The sequence below is a fragment of the Eubalaena glacialis genome, chromosome 7 (genome assembly GCF_028564815.1).
Source record: "Eubalaena glacialis isolate mEubGla1 chromosome 7, mEubGla1.1.hap2.+ XY, whole genome shotgun sequence".
In the NCBI taxonomy this organism is placed as follows: Eukaryota; Metazoa; Chordata; class Mammalia; order Artiodactyla; family Balaenidae; genus Eubalaena; species Eubalaena glacialis.
This window is the reverse complement of record NC_083722.1, coordinates 21,764,788-21,783,204: the sequence shown is the minus strand read 5'-3', so window position 1 is coordinate 21,783,204 and position 18,417 is coordinate 21,764,788. Positions and strand designations below refer to the sequence as shown.

The following is an 18,417-nucleotide window of genomic DNA, read 5'->3' as shown; positions in this document are numbered from 1 at the left end:
GAACTTGGGAATCTCCTCTTCCCGCAAGTCTGTGATCACTTTTTGTCATCTTCCTCCACACATTTTATATGCATCCAGGGGCACCAATTTCGAGTTGCCTAGGCCAGCCAGTTCAGCTGGATGGAGCACACATGGCCCCCAGCTGTGCCAGGTCGGTATCATCATTCCAGAGTTTGATGTCTAGGAGGACGGAGGTCTTGAACATGGGATTTTTGATCTTGGCATTTGGCCTCAGTAGTTCTTTCTGCATTTAAATAGAAGGCAGGTGCCAGACAACCATAATCTCATTAACTCTCAATGAGCATTCTCAGTCCTGTGTCACTTAAACCTAGATTTCCCTCTGGGCCTTAAAGTAGCTTTGATACTTTAAGCTACTGAAAGTATCAAATACTTGATACTTTGATACTTGTGAGTATCAAAGTATACATTTGATACTTGCGCTGAAATGTTTTCTGATTAGAGCAGCCGGGACTAGAAGTGACGGAAACTGGGGAGGGTGCTGTAGTTGAGAAGAACTGGCAGGAGGGTCCCCGTGTAGTTCAGTTCCCAGTCCCAGAGCCCAGTAGTGGCCATCGCCGAACACACTCCAGAATTCAGAAGAAGCCGCAGCAACTGCCGCAGAATCTGAGGTCCCCTGCTCAAGATCGCTAACCAGAGTGAGTTCTGCAACTTTCATGTTAAAGAAAGAGGGTGTGTAGTATTCGATTCTAAGCAGTGACAACACGATTGTTGGGAATTCTAAAATACGTGACGAGACAAAACGACACCATCTCCCCGTCGGGGAATCGAACCCCGGTCTCCCGCGTGACAGGCGGGGATACTCACCACTATACTAACGAGGAGGAGGATGACTTTCACTCCTTAAAGATATCTAATAAATGTGAGTACTATTGTTCGTGTTCTTTTAGCCGACAGATTTTGTGTTCTACTATTGATTACCTTTGGCAAATTTGAGCCTGAACTCCCTCGGACTCGTCCGCGACCAACCAAGTGTCTCCAGCCCTTCTCTCAGCCCTCTCGCTCCACCCACCTCCGCCCCGGGGCTGAAACTGCAGGCCAGGCAGGACAGCCTGCTCTTTTGACAGTGATGGCGTCGGTTTCATTGACGGTTTGTCGTACTAGATTTGCAAACACGAATCCAGGAGAGCAAAGCAGTTGAACCATTGATTCCCCGGAATCTCCCTGCTAACTGACCGAAGACTGGGCTAGGAAACAGGGCTCCTTTCCATTGCGGAAGAAAAACTACAAAGAGTTGTCTTGAAAATATAGGCTTCCAGCGGGTTTGGAGGGCAGGGAAACTCAAGGTGTTCCGGAGAACTGTGCGGAGGCTCCGCTGGCGGGAAAATGATTAGGGCTCTACTTATTAAGGCACCTTTAATTTTAATAAAAAGTAATGAAATAATAACTTCCGTTCCCCATAGCCATGGAATTTGGGCCTGGGCAAAGAACACAATAAGTTTAGTCAAGATCTCGCAACGCTGTGGTTTCGTTTCAATTTTCCCTCCGCGGAGCAATTCCCAACTACTTTCACTCGGAAAAAAAAGTAACTGTCGTAGTCAGCAGGATTCGAACCTGCGCGGGGAGACCCCAATGGATTTCTAGTCCATCGCCTTAACCACTCGGCCACGACTACGCACCTCTGCCACCATTTTTTTTTTTTTTTTTCAAATTATAGACAAGAAAGAACGGAAACCAGGGTGACCATGGCTCAGCATACAAGAAAGTAGGTTTTGAGAGTTGAATACAAGCCTTCAGGTAAAATAAGGGTTTGATTTTTTTTTTTAATTTAAGTCCAACCTCTCATGCCGCCTACGCGATCGACAGCGCTGGTGTGAGAGTCCTCACCGCATGATCATCGGTGTTTCAAGCAAACAAGTCAATTCAGTAAACTCTGAGCGAATGCCTGCCGGCCCTGGACACTAGGCTGTGGTCTGAGCTTGGGCTCTGGAGGGTCTGCAACTAGAACCAAACTTTGCTTACTCCGAGGTGGGGTCAGGTCCTAACTTCCAACCCCCACTGAACACTTGCCTTTGAACAGCTCGTCTTCCAATAGTCCTGGACACTCATAAGCACGCTGAAGAGAGAATGGGAGATTAGATAGCTTGTGTGAAATCATCACTTTGACCTACTCGGAAACAGGGCAGAAACAGCTGGTGATTTACATGATTACAATATCCACTGCAGCATTGTTTGTAATAGCAAAAATATGAAAGTAAAAATTTCAGTCAGGGTTCAATAAGACAAGCAGAACCACTGGGATGGATATATACATTTCATATATGTATGAGGTTTGTAGGGATTGGTAAAATAGTCTCTATAATGCTGAAGCTCGAAATCCACAGAGAAGGTTGTCAAGAAGGGAAGATGAGTGTAAGGTGGGGAAGATTAGAACAAGCTGGAATCCACAAGCATGAACTGGAGCCCCATGCAATGGACTGATACCTGTGTCAGCTCTGGTTGCCCTTGACCTTGGTGGTGCAGGTGTCGAGCAGCAGCCAGAGCCCTTCATTTGGAGGTAAACACACACATTTGGTCCAGGAAAGGAGGAGGGTGAAGGAGGATCCAGGGGAAGGTGAGGCAGCTGCAGGCCCAAATGTTGCCACATGACAAGTGAGCAGATGAGTTAATGTGAGCTACAGAATGGCTTCGACTTGACTTTCTCCCTCCAAGTTTCCTACAAGAATATCTCTTGGGGACCATCCAACCAGAAACACACAGAAAAAGGAATTCTGGGGAATGTAGGTCAACCTGGCCAAGTTGATACAGAGATGAAGATAATGTTTTTGTACTTACTTATATATAATAACCAATAGCTTACCGTTTTAGTTACTGTAGATTTATAAGTAATTACATATGTCTTGATATATATATATTGTGTAATTCCTCCAATTTTGCTATCTTCAATATTTTCTTGTTTTTTAATTTGCTCTACATTTCCAAATGTGTTTTTGAAACTCTGAGTTAACTTCCATAAAATACATATTTGGAGGCTGATTGGGATTTCATGGAATCTGTTGATCAATTTGGAAATAGCTGTCATTTTGACAAGATTGAGCCTTCCAGAAAAATAAACATAGTATTTTCCTCCATTTAATTTCCACCAGCAATATTTTGTAGTTTTTAATATAGATTTCTTGCACATCTCCTGTTAGATTTATTCCTAGACTTTTACGTTTTTGCTGCAAATGGAATATTTGAATTTTAATTTCCACTTGTTATACACACATACATTTTGTATATGGTCTATAATGAAAAGAAGAAACACAGACAAATAATAGTTAAGCTTAGCTGAAATTGGGCATCTACATATTACTTCAAATGTGAAGTAGAGTGACTGAAGAAATAATTTAGTGAATAACTCTGTTACACAGTATCACGTTTTAGTATTTTAACCACTAACGTTTTGTTTTGTTTTTTACATTAAATTTAATTTTTTAAATTGAAGTATAGTTGCTGTACAATATTATATGTTACAGGCATACAACAGAGTGATTCATGATTTTTAAAGGTTATACCCCACTTATAATAAAATATTGGCTATACTCCCCATGTTGTATGATATAGCTTTGTAGCTTATTTTATACCTAATAGTTTGTAATAAACACTAGCATTTAAATAACATAATGGTAATAATTAATATTTAAATTAAAATGTTGATTAAATTTTCAGGTTTATTTTTATAGTCTAGACAGGTGTTTCTTAATTATGAACTTTGATGGTGATGTCACAGAAAAGCTGATGTAAATGCACTTTTCATTTTCACCTGATACAAAACCATCAGACCCTAAAATTATTTTATTATATTCACACCCTCCAACCATGCATAATACTACTGTGTAATACTTCCATCTTGTACCTATATCTTAAATATCTGTCATCATTAAAAATAATGTTTATTGCCTTGCTTGCTATAGAATTTTGCATACTATTCTTCCATCGGGTCTAATATTATATTTAATAGTTTCCTCATCACCTATGTTACACCTAATGTTCAAACTGTATTTGGGGTTTAATTTCCATGAGTGCATTTTTATTATTGTTCTATCTGTTTCTTTTCCTTTTTTAACTTTTTATTTTGATATAATTTCAAATTTATGAAAAAATTGCAAGGGTAGTACAGAGAATTTTCATAAATCCTTTACCTAGATTCCCCAAATGTTAACAATTTATCATATGTGCTTTATTTTTCTTGACAGATACAGACAGATTTACATATGTATAACTTTTTTCTTAACTATTGAGTGAATTTTAGACAAGGTGTCCCTTTACCTTAAATACTTCATTATGTATTTTCTTAAAACATGGACCTTCTCTTTCCTAACCATGGAATAATTATAAAATCAGGGTTGAAACTCATTTAATCTACACACCTTGTTAATGTTTTGCCAATAGTGGGAATCTTTTATTTCAAGAAAAATACATTACATTCAGCTGACATGTCTCTTTAGTCCTCTAACCTGGATTGAGTTCCTCAATCTTGCTTTGTTTTTCATTTCATTGACATTTTGAAAAATCAGGTCAGATATTTTGTAGAATGCCCCCTCACTTTGAATTCGTCTGTTGTTTCCTGACAGTTAAATTCAGATTATGCGTTTTCAGCACGAATACCACACTAGTGAGGTTGTGTTCTGTGCATTTCATCATATAGAGAGGCACATCATGTTGAATGTCCTAATACTTGAAATACTAACTATGATCAACTGATTAAGGAGGTATCTGACAAGTTTCTCCCCTGTCAAGTTACGAGTTTCCTTTTGTGTTACTCATCACATGATGTAGTCTGCTCGCTTCTTTTTCATTACATTTAGTTGTCTTGAAAAGAATAAGTTAAAAGAAGAAGAAACTTAACATTTGAGTGGAAGAACAAGAATAGGTTGTCAGAGCCACAAAATTCAGAAAGATGACTTAAATATCCTGTCTGGGAACCGAGCCCCTGTATTGCAGGTAACAGACCAGCGCACACACCACTATACTAAAAAAAAAGCACCTAGTGAAGAGTACCTCTTGTTTCACCTGTATCACAGGCTCCTGGGCTGGGTCATCTAGCGAGATAATGTTGGTTTGCTTGCTGGTGTGACGATTCTTACTAGAATCATAAATGGAATATCTCAGATTCGACTCCCTGCAAACGGAGCAGTGAGTCAGGATTTCATGAAGTGTACTTTTCTAAGCGAGATATATTTTGTGTGTGTGTTCTCTCAAATAGGGCGTAATTCCGTGGACAAGAAAATCTGAGGTGGGGGTTTGAGCGTTTCGCTCAAAGAAAGGCTTGGGGTTGTTTTAATCATCGCAGGACAGGAGCTGCGTGCGTTTTGAGTGATGTCCGGGCCGGAGCGGGACAAGTTTAGTCTAGAAGCCTGCGCTATTGTGGTGAGAAACGGTTAGCGAGTTCATTTCTGGGTAAATTCAGATTGTCAAACTGATCAGTTGAAGAGGTTAGGTATAAATTCAGGGAGGAAAAAAGCTTACCGTAGTCGGCAGGATTCGAACCTGCGCGGGGAAACCCCAATGGATTTCTAGTCCATCGCCTTAACCACTCGGCCACGACTACATCTGCAGAGCGAAGGTGGAGTGACAGGAATCACGTGGCCGGTACAAACACGTGTCCATGGTGAGCTGAGTGGAAACGCTGAGGTGAAACGAGAATTAGGAAGAGAGTCCAACCTCGGACACCCCCTGGAATCAAGAACACCGGAATGAGATAGAGCCCTCACCGCGTGAGCATTAGCGTTACCAGCAAACTTCAAATAACACTCTGGGGCGCAGCCTCTTGGGAGCGTCTGCAATCCCGATGCACTGGCACCAAACCTAGCCCGTATCGAGGGAGAGTCAGGACCTAACCGTTTTCTAGTCCGGGATGTTCGGGCTTCCAAGGGCCTGCTCCGGGATGAAGGCCGCTGTGCCAAGTGGGTTCCAGGCAGAAAATTGCTTCCGCTGATTTGTGTCCCAGGTGGACCGCGCGAAAAATGACGTGGAAAGCTGCCTTGGTATTCCCTCGCCATGATATTGCTAAGGCTTTAGGCTCATAATCTGGTTTGATTTTTGGCCGACGCAGGAGCCATTTCTTTCTAAAGTTAACCAACGCAACAGGTTATTGTGTTTTTGTTTTTGTTTTTCTCCTTATATTTCGACCTTAGTTTCTCAGTCACAATGTTTTCCCAAGTCCTGAAACTGATTTTTGTCTAGCCTGCTTAGGAGGTCTTAATCGAATTTTTAGAAGAAGACGGACGAGGACAAGGGGGAAGACAAAGAAGGGGAGGAGGAGAAACCGAAGACAGAGGGATCTGTCAAGCGGTCCAAACAGAAGAGGCGGAGGGAGCAGAGTGAAGAGAAGAGTGAAGCGGCTCAGGGGATGAGGAGAGATTGTTTATCACCGAAATAAAATCAACTCTAAGAAACCTCATGGTTTAATGGAAGGAAGGGAGTCTGCTCTGAGTATTAAGCCGAGTTTTGGGTAGAGAAGCCAGATTCCATATTTAGCTAAGCAGCCTATTATTTGAACTGTCTTTCCTATCAAAATGAAAATCACATAAACATTCTTCAAAAATCATGGCAAGTTATAACATAACTAATTGCAAATTTAAAGTAAAATATAAGTTGTGATACAGATGTTGCCATATTTAGTCATATCACAGCCCTTTTATTTGGTCTACACATTTTTAACAAGCCTATAACATTGTAGGTAAATTCCTTTGGGACTCTAGTTTGAAGGGAGTTAAATACTGAAGAAATGACAGAACGTTTCATGCTTTAAAAAAATCTGAGCCCCCCCCCCAAAAAATTGACTGCAATCAAGATGAACTGAATTTAATCATTTTTTTCACTTACAGTAAAATAAACAGAGATCCTTGTAAGTTTCAACCTTGTTTATTTTTCTCTCCATTAATATGTATGGACTGAAAAAAAAAAAAAAGATAGCCTGGTAGAATCGATTCAGATAAAAGAAGTGAATCTGAGTTCAGCTTCATGAAACAAAATCGTTCTACCCATTTTAGTCCCAAACTGGAAACAATCCAAAGTCCATCAGCAATAGAAAAGATAAATAATTGCTTTTTATACAAAGGAATAGTAGAGCAATGAGAATAAATGATTTCAACTGCACACAAATTGGGAGAATCTCACAACATAGTATTGGAGTGATGCCAGACATAAAGGCATACATAGCTCATGATATTATTTATATATAGTTCAAAACAGGCAAAACAAATCTTTGGTGTTAGAAATCAGAAAGGTGATTGCTGAAAGCAGAGAAAGGCCCTGAGAGGGGCTGTTGGAGATGCTGGGAATGGTTCTGTTTCTCATTCTGGGTGCCGTCTTCATAGGTGTGTTCACTTTGTGGAAATTTCTTGAGCCGTAAATTATGGTTTATGTACTTTTCCACATTAATATTGTGTTACATGTCAAAAATTTACTTAAGAAACAAAAACTCTCAAGCTATTTTAAGCAAAAGGGGGATTAATAAGAACACAGAAGCTTACAAAATTTTCGGCACAGAGGGATGAAGGGAGGTGCCAGCTCTAATTCACCCCTGCAGAAATGATTCCTAAAACAACCCTGCAGTAATAGTCTCCCAGAGAGGTTGCCATTGTCTACAATGAAGAAAATAGGAAATCAAAATGCTGCCGCTGGAATCGTTGATTTCAGGTGTCTATTGCCTGAACTGTAGTGCAGATATCTGTAGGCTTCTGCAACAGCAGTGTTCTCTCTAGGAAAGTTGCTCTCAAAATTTAGTATGAAAGCTATCTATCATGACAGAAAGCAAGTCAGCCAGGTCTTAATTTACAAAGGTGAGTGAGAGAAGACAGGGAGAGGCCAATGCCACTAAAGAGAGGTTTGATGTTACTCACAGTTTCCCTAGAAACAGTTCCTCTAGAAACTACTCAGGGCCACAGGGGGAAGTACCAGTGTCGGTCAGGAGGCAGAAAAGAGCAAGAGGAAGGCACACGTTACAGACTTTATTGGGATTTCCATAGGAAAGGAAAGGCAAGTCAGAGTAAACAGTTTAGGATTAGATCATTTTAATAATCCGGGGAGTTTGGGGGCATAGGGTCTGTCCCTAGTTATCTGGTACCTGGCCCTGGGCTTATGTAGGGCAGGAGAAATATTGGCTGTGAGAGCTAGATAAATGAGGTGGTAGCAGGAAATGTAAACAACTCTGGTGGTTAATTTGGACCTGTGGTTAATGGGTAACAAATAGACAAATAAACACAGACCAGTCAGAAAGCAATTTACATTTCTAGGCAAGGTGACAAATGCTGCTGCTGGTGTTGGTTTGGGGACCACACTTTGAGAATTCCATGTTCTGGAGTGTGCCATGCTCCTAGATGTGAATTAGCAAAATAACTGACGCCCCTCACCTGTGTTCCTCTGCAGAAAATCCCAATTTGTCCATGACAATGCTTGTTAGCACAAAACAACTGAATTAGAAGGTGCCTTATTTCCACCTTAGAAAACTCCCAGAAAAAGCTTAAATCACACCTAGCTGCAAGGGAGCTAGGAAAATGTAGTTTTAACCTTCTAGCCTCTGTAGTACAGGAAGGTTCACTTGGGAGAGATGGAAATAGATGATTACTGGCCATCTACTATACCCTGTACAGACACTGAAGCGGAAATGTTCTGTCAAAAATGGAGGCTTGGGGCTTCCCTGGTGGCGCAGTGGTTGAGAATCTGCCTGCCAATGTAGGGCACCCGGGTTCGAGCCCTGGTCTGGGAGGATCCCACATGTCGCGGAACAGCTGGGCCCGTGAGCCACAATTACTGAGCCTGCGCGTCTGGAGCCTGTGCTCCGCAACAGGAGAGGCCGCGATGGTGAGAGGCCCGCGCACCGCGATGAAGGGTGGCCCCCGCTTGCCACAACTGGAGAAAGCCCTTGCACAGAAACGGAGACCCAACACAGCCATAAATTAATTAATTAATTAATAAAAAAAAAAAACTAGCTGTTTATCCTCAAGCAACCGCTCTCTTTAAAAAAAAAGAAAGAAAAAAACCACAGCATGTTATACTAGATATATCATTCACATTATAAACACATCTTTTCTTTAGTAGATCACAAGAAGTATTTCTTTATTAAAAAAAAAAAAAAAAAATGGAGGCTCTTCCCAGAGGATTAAAAATAATGTGTCAGTATTGCGCTGAGAGGGAGCTGACTGACACTGTCCTTGAAAGAGGACCCCCACAGTGACCAGCTTATCAGCCATCATCACAAGAGATACTACCCAGATTCCCACCATCTGATTTATTACCTATTGTCTTTTTTCTTACTGATTTTAAGGAGTTCTGTACACAGTCTAGACATAAATCTTTTGTCAGATATACTTATTAAAAACATCTCCCACTCTGTGCCTTTTCACATTGTTAATGGTGACTTTGGATGTACTGAAATTCTTAAGTTTAAAAAAGTCTAATTTACCTATCTTTTATGGTTATTGCTTTTTTGTGCTTATTATACAGGAAATCCTTGGCAACCCAAAGTTCATGAAGATAGTCTCCTGTTTTCCTCTGTAAATTTTATTATTTTACCTTGCACATTTAGGGCTTTAATTCATCTTGAATTAGTTTAGGGAATAGTTTACAGAAGAGGCCAATGTCCACATTGTTTTCCTTTGTATATCCAGTTGACCCAGCACCATCTTTTGAAAAATCTATCATTTTCCCCTTTGAGTTGCAGTGACACTTTGTTATATGTATGTGGTTTTGTATCAGCATATCTATTTTGTTCCAATGATCTCTTTCTTTATCTTTACATCAATAGTATATTTTATTAATCACCATAGCTTTAGAATAAGTCTTGTTATGTGGTAGTAAAAGTCCTCCAGATTTGTTCTTCCTTTGCAAGATTTCCTTTACTATTCTAGGTCCTTTCCACCTGCACATATATTTTAGAGACAGTTTGTCAATTCTATCAGAAGTACTCTTTGAGCATTTTATTTCAAATACATTGAATCTGAGACTTTCAATCAATGAATATGATGTATCTTTTTATTTATTTAGATATTACTAAAAATTCTCTGCACAGTGATTTGGAGTTTTTAATATAGCACTCTTGCACATTTTTATTACATTTATTATTGTATTTATTATTAGGATATTGGTAGTTTTCTTGCTATTGTAAATGACAAAAAAGTTGTCTATTTTTGCCAGTATATATGAATACAACATATATTTGAATATGGGGTTTTGTATCCAGTAAATTTGCTATTTTTACTTATTAATTCTAATAATTTGTATATCTGGGGGGATTTTCCCAGCACTTAATGATATCATCTGCAAATGATGACAGTCCTATTTCTTCATTTCCAATCTTAATATCTTTTAATTCTTTGTCTTATTTTATTTCATGGCCTAAGACCCCCAATACAATGTTGAATAGCAGTGGTGATAGTGGTCCTGATTGTCCTGGTTCCAATAACTGGGAGAAAGTGTCAAATATTTACCATAATTAGGATGATAGACGTAGGATTTTGTATATATGCATCATGGGATTAAGAAATCTCCTTTCTATTCCTAGACTGCTGGAAATTTTTAATGATTGGCATTGAATTTTTTCAAATGTTTTTCCTGCATCTACTAATATGATCTTTTGTTTTTTTCTCTTACATTTTGTAATAAATTTAAAGTGATTGATTTTTTATATATAAAACAGATTTCATATTACTAAAACAAGCATTACATTTTGACTTTGACTCTTCTCTCTCTATATTACTGGATCTGATGGCTACTATTTTGTTTAGTGGTTTTGCATCTAGAATGTTTAACACAAAGTTTGACCTGCACTTTCCTCTCTAGTAACATCCTTGTCAGATTTTAGTATGAAGATTTTGCCGGCCTCATAAAAAGAGTTGGGAATTAAGTTAATTTAAAATGAGGCTGTTAAAATGGGCACTAATTTAACCTGACTAGTATCCTTATAAGAAGAGGAAATTTGGGCACACAAAAAGAGATGCCAGGGATAAGCAAGCACAGAGGAAAGACCAGGTGAGGATACAGAGAGAAGGTCACTATCTGCAAGCCAAGGGAAGAGGCCTCAGGAGAAACCAAACCTGTGGACACCTTGATCTTGGACTTCCAGCCTCCAGAACTATGAGGAAATTAATTTCTGTTGTTTAAGCCACTTGATCTGTGGTATTCTGTCATGGCAACCATAGTAAACTAATATAGAAGGTAATTATGATTTTTAAGTTCTTTAATGAACTTCAGACTATTTAAATTTTTCATTTCTTCTTGTGTCTGCTTTGGTAAGTTGTGTTTATATAGAAACCTGTAATTTATCTTCTATTGTCAAAGTTATTCCCCAAAACTATTCATTTTATCCTCTGACTCTAATTTGATATCAGTAAGATCTTTAATGTTGTCCTCTTTTTATCCTTGTTAGTTTTTCTTTGTTTCTTTAAAAAAAATCAGTCAATTTGGGGTAGCAATTTTACTAACAAGCGAATTTTTGCTTTGTTGATTTTGTCTATTTTTCCTTTCTTTTTCAGTGATTACAGCTCTCATTATTTCTTTCCCTCTAACTTTTAGAGTTTAATTTTTTAAACTCTAAAACCTAGCTATATTTTTAAGCTAGGTTCTTGAGATGAAAGCTTAGATCATTAAATTTCAATTTTCCCTCTTTTTAGTATGTGAATCTGGAGTTAAAAATTCGACTTTAAGCACTGTTTTGGCTTCATGTCACAAGTTGTGATATGTCTTATTTTCATTATCATTCAGTTAAAAATATTTTATAGTTTTAAAAAACTTATTTGACCCATGGGTTTATTTAGCACTGTATTACTTAATATTGCAACATTTAGGAATTTTCTATTTATCTATGCTATTGATATTGATTTTTATTTAGTTGTACTGTGCTCAGAGAACATATTCTGTGTGATCTCAATCTTCTGAAATTTGTTGACACCTGCATTATGCTTAGCATTTGGTGATTTTGTTAAATGTTTCACGTATACCTCAAAAACAGAGATATTCTTCAGTTGGGTATAGTATTAATCCTATTGCTTAAAATTTTCTGACTAAATTTCTGTCTGTTTGTTGCAGTAGTTATTTCTATAGAAGTGTTAAAATATTCAACTATGATTATGGATTTTTGTATTTCTCCATTTAGCTCTGCCAATCTTTTGTTTTCTATACTTTGAAGCTGTTATTATGTGCATATAAAATTGTTATATCTTTTTACTAAATTGACCCTGGAGGTTATGAAATAGCCTCATTATTTCTAGTAATGCTACTTTCTTGAGAGTCTACAAATACCACATTATTATCACTAAAATGGTCCTGGTCTGTCTTTTTTGGTTACTTGTTCTGATATGTCTTGTACATTCTTTTACTTTAATCCTTTTTTTTTTTTAAACCAATATGTTAAACTGTATGCCATATAAAGAACATGTAGTTCGGGTAAATTTTTTCCAGTATGACAATCTTCATTTTTTAATTGAAATATTTAGTCTACTTACATTCAAGATAAATATTTATTTAGTTAAGTTTAAGTCTACCATCTTGCTCTTCTTTTAATTTTGCCAGTATGTTCTTGTTCTCTAATTTCTGCTTTCTTAACCCCTTTTAGATTGAAGGTATTTATATTATTTTACTTCTTCTCTTTGGATTGATTTTTACTTATATTTTTATTTTATTAAATTTACTTTCATTAGATTTACTCTTAAACAGTTGTTGTTTTTGATGCTATTGAAATGGAAACTTTAAATTTTTAATTTCCAATTGTTTGTTGTTGGTACATATTAACACACTTGATATGTCGTATACTGACCATGAAACCAGCTACCATGTTAATTCACCTATTAATTCCAATTTTCAAATCCTTTATTTTTCTTTAACCCAAGAATACCTTTTATTACGTCTTGTAATGCACAGCTGCAAGTGAGGAATTCTCCTTACTTTTGTTTGAGTTAAACCATCCTTACTTTGCTTTAATTTTTCTCATTTTCTAAATTTAGGTGTAATTTGCATACTGAAGAGACCACAAATCTTAATTATACAGTTTGATGAATTTTTACTTATGCATATACTTGTGTAATAATCACCATGATCAAGATATAGAATATTTTCTATTCTCTGAAAGGGTTTCTGTAAGATTGATATTATTTATCTCTTATTTGTATAGAAGAATTCACAAGAGATTCTACCTAGGCCTGGAGGTTTATAGGAGTGACTTTTTAAATTATGGATTTAATTTTTTAATAGGCATAAGACAATTCAGATTTCCTATTGCTTTCTGTGTCCCTTGTGGTATACTGTATTTTTCAAAGAATGCATCCATTTTATTAACTGCTTCATGTATATTGACATAAAGATGTTTATGATACCATTCTTGTTTTTAAAATATATCTAGGATATATATGAATATCATCTATTTCCTTCCTGTTGTGGTATTTTGTGTTTTAACTTACTCTTTTTTTTATTAGTTATTCTTGTTTGGGGTTTATCTATTTCATCAATTTTTTCAAAGAACCAACCTTTTACTTTGTTGATTTTCTCTGATGCATGTCTGCTTTCCATTTATTGATTTCTGCACTTATTTTAATAGTTCCTTCTACTTTTTGCATTTAAGTTCCCAGTTTTTTATAGCTTCTTGAGTTAGATCACTGATTTCCAACCTTTCCCTTGTTCTAATACATGCAACTAAAGACAAAAATTTCCCTCTAAAAATAGCTTTAGCTACATTAGACAAATTATGATGTGTCATATTTTCATTATCATTCAGCTCAAAGTATTTTAAAACTTCTATTGTGTTTTCTTCATTGATCCATGGATTATATAGACATGTATTGCTTTCTTTCCAAACATTCAGAGTTTTCTGCAATATACAAAGATTGAGCCTTTGTTATGGTCGGTCTACTTAGTTTTTCTTTACTCTGAAGACGTAGCCCTTGCTCTTCTTGTTTGGTCCTTACAGCTGGGTTTGTCACTTACTGCTTAAGAGGTATGCTTCTGAAGTCTCAAATGACAGCTGATAGTGTTTATCGGGTTCCCTCCAACTGGGAGAGGTATGAACTTTAACCTCTGTTTCTCCAGAACTAAGCAGCTGCTGAATCTCTACAGATCATTAGCCTTCCAGCTGCTCTTTCCTACAGAGTTTGGAACATCTTCCTGTGTGTGTGCAATTTAGGAATTAGCCAATGCTGTAAGGAGAATTTATACATGGAAATTTGAGCTCCTTCTCTGTGGTTCCCTCATCATCTGAATTTTGACCCTCAGGTCCTATGGATTTTGGTAGCCAAACACTGACGAGTGTCTCCTCAGTCCAGGGTAACTGCTTCTTTCCACTTGGAGTCTATTCTAAAATGCTGCAAAATAGAACATGTCCCTTGAGGGCAAGCTCTTGTGCAACTCATATCATGTGTTTCCCTTCTCTCAAGGATGTGGCCCTTCAAGCCCTGCCTGTGTTGATTGCTCATCAATGCCTTTATAGTTCTTATCTATGATCAATCATTTTTTCCTCTGTAAAAAATAAAAAAGAATATTTTGTCTATGATGAAAAGAAGTAATAGTTAGAGACAAATGAGATTCAATGTTAGTTGAAAAGGAATGGACTTTGATCACTCAACTGTGCAAAAGAATTACTGAAGAAATAATCTAGTATCTGGCAGTGCTGCATAATAATATTAACTTTTAAATTCGACTACCAAAATTTGATAAAATGTTAAAAATTAATTCTAAATTAAAATTTCAAATTTATTCTTATATTTTGGAAGGATGTTCCTTCATTAAAAAGAAAAGCTGTTTGGTTTTGAACATGGCCCACAAAAATACTGATTTTAAGACTCATCCATTCAGCAATTGGTCCAAAGTATGTATCATGTTTTGAGTGTACATCTAATTCTAACCTTATTCATTATTATAAAGGAGCATAGAATAATTTGGATTATGGCCACACCTTCCCATCATACATGTTATTGCTGTTTTGAATTGTAGTACCATCTTATTTTCACATCCCAAAATGTTGTCATTATTGAACAATACTGTTTTAGGCACGCACTCTCTATTTAGCTTTTCTCATGTGTTATGAATTTTCTTGCTCACTGTAGCAGTTTGCATCCCATTCCTTCCTCAATTCTAAACTCTTATTCATTAATTTACTTCTTATCTCTTTTATATCTATGGTTCAAATTGCATATCCGTGCTTTTAAATGTCAATGAATATATTTTTCATTTATAGTTTTATTAGTCTTTTTTTCTTTTAACTTTTAATTTTAAAATAATTTAATTTTGAAATAATTTCAGACTGACAGAAAATTTACAAGAATACAGAGAATTCTTGGCTACCCCAGTCCCCAAATGTTAGCATATTTAGCATATTACTGCATTTTCTTTTCCTTTTCTCTCTGTCATATACATGAGAGAAAAGTACACACACACATATATATGCTTTTAAAATATATACCCTTAAATGTGTATATATGCATGTATTTTAAAGTACACATATACACATAATAGTATATATTTACATCACATCAAGATGTAATCTTCACTTGTCACCAAACCGGCTGGATCACTTGGTAATTGTGGAGAGGCCATCCTCTCTTCATATTACTTCCTGAACCCCAGTCCTTGGTGGTTAACTGGAAGAGAGACAATGGCCAACGTGTAGCGGAATTGAACCATGGTCTCCAGCATGACAGGTAGAGATATACACTACTGCACTAATGTGGAAAACACAGTATGCTACTCTGGAGGAATCTCCATACAGTTGCTCACTGTTGTCTTTATTACGTCACTGTGCAGGCTACGCTTCCTGCTATCAAGCATACATTATGCGATTCAGCGTCCGAGCCGAATATGTCCAAGTCTAGCCTTGAGTCCACTCCAGTCCGTCCCTCACTTCCCAGAACAGGCAGCACAGTGGGGCGGCCAGCGATGGCGCTATGTGAGAACCTTACGGTAAAAGACAAAAAGGAACCAGTGCACCGGTTCCTATCTACACTCACAGCCATGATCTGAATCTACTGAACACGGGAGGTAGTTGCTAAACCCTAACAGGGGCATCTGTTGACTCCAGAAATACTTTCAAGTTTCCAAGGCTGAAAGTGCGCAGAGGCAAAGGAAAATTAGGTTGCTTGCAAACCTGTATGTCTAAGCGATAAGCTTTGTATTTTCCTCGCCAAAGCCAACGTAGTCGGCAGGATTCGAACCTGCGCGGGGAAACCCCAATGGATTTCTAGTCCATCGCCTTAACCACTCGGCCACGACTACACGAACAAGTACAGCTGCTGTTAAATCCTTAAATAGAAATTCACTGGCTGATGTAAGGTACCGGCAAAAGGGAAGAAAGGAAAAAAATGAGCTGGAGTGCAAGAAAACGCACTCTGCAAATTGGATAGAAACCCTCAGGTGAAGTGCAAGTTTGGCATGGAGGTCAGCCTCGCTGGGCAACTGCGGGAGTCGAGAGCACTAAAAGGGGGTGTCCTCACCGCATCAGCAATAGGTTTTCCAGACAACTTGAGGCCTCTGTAATGTCCTCACCTGGAACCAAACTAACCTCCCAACGAAGTGGAATCAGACTGTCATCCTAGTTTTAGGCCTGATACGTGTAGCTTTTGTTTGGAACTTTCAGGCACTGAAGCTCCTTGAAGAGCTAGTGGGTAGTGGTTTTCAGAGAGGAACTTAGTTCGATGACTTGCGTCCTGAGTAAAGGGCGAGGGAAATGATGCAGAAAAGCCTCCTTGCATCCCCTTGCTCTGGTGTCCCCAAGTGCCTAGCCCACATCAATCCTAAGGGAACATCAATCCCATTGTGTTTGCACCGTGCTTTGCATTTCACAGTGTGTTTCCACGCTCCCGTCACGTTAAGAACAAAATTTATAGATGGTTCGTGAGTTCCTGTCGCCCCTGGAACCTGGCTACCTTCTAAAAGGACGGCAACGAAGAGTGGGCCCCGCTCGCCGCAACTAGAGAAAAGCCCGCGCGCAGCAACAAAGACCCAAGGCAGCCAAAAATAAAAATAAATAAATAAAATTTAAAAAATATATATATATATGCAAAACAGAAAGCAATCAGTGATGCATTTGAACCAAAATTATCGGCAGGTGTTTGTTTTAGGGTAACAGGGAACAAGGACTGGACACAGCTGCAACTTTTACTGCACTGAAAAAAATTTTAAACATATCAGAATGGATCTCAGTAAAGGAAGAGCCAGGGTTGAGTTGTAAGAAACACAAAGTAGTCTGGTTATTATTTTAGGCCGAAACTGGAAACAACCCAAATGTCCATCTACAGTAGAAAAGACATATTGAGAGGTTTTCCCAATGTAATACCACACCACGAGAGTGAATGAATTACAAGTACACACAACCACCTGGATTAAATCTCACTAATATTGAATGGAAAAAGCCAGACAAAAAACACATATTATAGTGCATTCCAACTTTTGAAAGTTCAAAAACAGGTGAAATTAATGTTCCTTGTACAGTAGAAATCAGGGTAATGATTACCCTTGGTAGGTAGTGACTGGGAGGTCCCACTACCCTTGGAAGGAGTTTCTGGGATTCTGATAATGATTTTGGTTCTCAAGTTGGGTGCTGGGTACATGGGTGTGTTTGTTTTGTGTAAATGCATTGAGTGGTTTGCTTTCATATGTTTTTTGTGTGTATCTGTTAAGCTGTGGTAAATATTTTTCTTTTAAAAAATTATTCATCAATATGATGCAATACTTTTGCTGCCATTAAAAGGCATGTAATGCATGAATATTCACTGATGACATACTAAGATATTCATTATGTATTTTTTGAGTAAAAAAAATCTGGTTATTACCAAAGTTATGGCCATTGTGCAAAAAGATACATTAAGGTAGGGTTGTATCTTAAATTATTAACCTATGCGTTTTCTGTGAATTTCCATCCTTTTCTGTTCCCTATTTGGTAACCTGAGTTAATTAAATGAGTTGATTCAAGTAAAGTATCTAGAGCTAGGAGCCAAGTAAAAACTCAAGAAACTTAGGTTTTTATTCACTAGATTATACCTTATATGCAAAGAGTGTTTCTTATTAGTGTTTGGCACATAGTAGGTACTCAATATTTTGCATATACACTCAGAGAGTATCTATATGCTGCTTGCTATGGTTGCTTACTTTTTTTATGTGTACACCCAGTTGCTAAAACTACAAAGAGAAGTCACTGAGGACAGAAATTTTACATATATATACGTTTTTTCAATACATATGTATTTCAATTTGTATCGAAAGCCTCGTTTGTATAAGGTGTAGCTGAAAATTTTCCAAACCATCAAAAAATGGCTGCTTTTGCTTAACAGTTCTTTTCTCAATTTGTCTCTCTCCTCACATATTTTGCTATAAATAGCACACAGAAACCAGGATGCACTTTCCACTCTTTGCTTGGAAATATCCTCAGCTAAATATTCAAGTTCATTGCTTACAAGTTGTTTTTCACCCAACTGTAGAACACAATTCAGCCAA

At 37.6% G+C, this 18,417-nt stretch overlaps 3 non-coding genes across 3 annotated transcripts; all 3 read right to left on the bottom strand.

Moving 5' to 3' along the window:
• Window positions 1–1,551: 1,551 nt before the first annotated feature.
• Window positions 1,552–1,633, bottom strand: TRNAS-AGA (transfer RNA serine (anticodon AGA)). The gene has a single exon. It is a non-coding gene; the product is annotated as a tRNA-Ser (tRNA).
• Window positions 1,634–5,469: 3,836 nt separating this feature from the next.
• On the bottom strand, window positions 5,470–5,551 carry TRNAS-AGA (transfer RNA serine (anticodon AGA)). The gene has a single exon. It is a non-coding gene; the product is annotated as a tRNA-Ser (tRNA).
• Window positions 5,552–16,118: 10,567 nt separating this feature from the next.
• Window positions 16,119–16,200, bottom strand: TRNAS-AGA (transfer RNA serine (anticodon AGA)). Its single transcript has one exon. It is a non-coding gene; the product is annotated as a tRNA-Ser (tRNA).
• Window positions 16,201–18,417: the final 2,217 nt, after the last annotated feature.